Source organism: Panthera leo, chromosome D4 (assembly GCF_018350215.1).
Source record: "Panthera leo isolate Ple1 chromosome D4, P.leo_Ple1_pat1.1, whole genome shotgun sequence".
Classification (NCBI taxonomy): Eukaryota; Metazoa; Chordata; class Mammalia; order Carnivora; family Felidae; genus Panthera; species Panthera leo.
The window spans coordinates 56,657,023-56,658,641 of NC_056691.1; the positions used below are offsets into that span (position 1 = coordinate 56,657,023).

Here is a 1,619-nt window from a genome sequence, read left to right on the forward strand (position 1 = left end):
TCCTCTTAGCTGTAAGAAAGTCATTCTTCAAAGGGGAAACAGTAGCTGCCAAATTTGCTAAGCATGGAGTAATGTTCTCTTTCCCACCCCACCTAAAGTGTTGCTTGGAGTTTGACCTTGCTGAACTTCAGTTTCCTTATCTGCAAAAGTCTGGGAAACAATTCCTGTCTTGTCTCCTGGGCTGATAGTTGAGTGAAGACAAGAATGAATTTGGTGAGAGGAAAGAGCTTTATACACTATAAGGCACTAAGTGAGCAGCAAGGATTTCTGGCCCCATCTAAAATCTGTGTGTGTATCATCTTCCACCCACCCACAATCACAGGCATAGCCAGGGGTACCGCTAATGGCCTCTGTCCACAGTGCTGAAGTCATAGTCGAGCCAGAAGGGGATCTTCGGTTCCTCTTTTTTGTTGTTGTTGTTGTTTCTTTTTTGGTAATATACTAATTTATTCATATATACATTCACTTTACATTATTACATTTCAACATTCATCAAAACCAAAAATATGTAAGCTTCATGAATTTGCATGTCATCTTTGTGCAGGGGCCATACTCATCTTCTCTGTATGGTTCCAATTTTAGCACATGTGCTGCTTCATGCAGCAAGCACTTCAGCCCCTCCTGTACCATCTTTAAGTAAACATAAATGCAGGGATTTCCAAGCCTGAGGATTGTCCTAAAATGCAGAAGGTACTGAAAAAATGTTTGTTTCATTTATTTCGAGTATCTTTGTTTTTTAAAAATAAATATAACACTCCTTTCAAAATTGTAACATTTGGGCAATCGTACAAATGGGCAAGATGTGATCCAGCAGCTCAGGAAGAGGAGGTTGTAGTCTTCACTTGATATGGGTGAACAGTATGAGGTAGCTACAGGGAAAAAAAAACTGATGTAACATGAGGCTATGTAGAAAGAAGTTCAGAGTCAGAAGTGGAAGGCAGGCTGGCTCATTTGTACACTGTACCAGCACTCCTGGAAAAAGCTAATCAGAGCCAGGCACTATGAACTGAAACCCAGCCAGGGGAGCATAGTCTTGGGAGCTGGAATGAAGCAAGACAGAAGAGGAAACCATGAAGGCCTGAGAGGTGTCTCACCCTGAAGAGAAACAGAGTTGAGGTAATGTAGATGGCTGATGTCTGGCAGGTGGGACTGATGAGGTCAATGTGACCTCAAGGACAAAGCTAAGACCAAAGGTGGAGGAGAGGCAGACTTCTCCTCAATAGCACCAAAAGGTAACTAGATACCAGGGAAGGTAGTGAAGCTGTATAAGCATATGACAAAACTGTTGAGTTGGGGGTGGGATACTTACCAGGCATCCCATCCTCTTGAGACTTGTGATGCCTACAAATGGTTAAGCACCTTCTGGTGAATGCCCAGCCCTAAGTCCAGCTGAGCTGTAGGCATATTCAAGATTGTAGAGACCCATATGACCATAGAACATTAGAATAACTGGGTTGGGAAACTTAATTTCTTTAGTTAACCTCATAGACCAACTGTTGTACCTACAACTCTCGGTCGTGACCTGAGAGAAAAGAGTCAAGGTCTCAATACACCTGCTGTCCCTTTCCAGGATGAGCTCTGGAAAGCTTGCCTCTAGAACCTGATGTTGCATGCCCTCT

At 43.0% G+C, this 1,619-nt stretch overlaps 1 non-coding gene across 1 annotated transcript; it reads right to left on the reverse strand.

Annotated features, from left to right (window-relative positions):
• Nucleotides 1-499: 499 nt before the first annotated feature.
• LOC122205774 lies at nt 500-610 on the reverse strand. Its single transcript, XR_006196261.1, has one exon. It is a non-coding gene; the product is annotated as a U6 spliceosomal RNA (small nuclear RNA).
• Between the last annotated feature and the right edge of the window lie 1,009 nt (nt 611-1,619).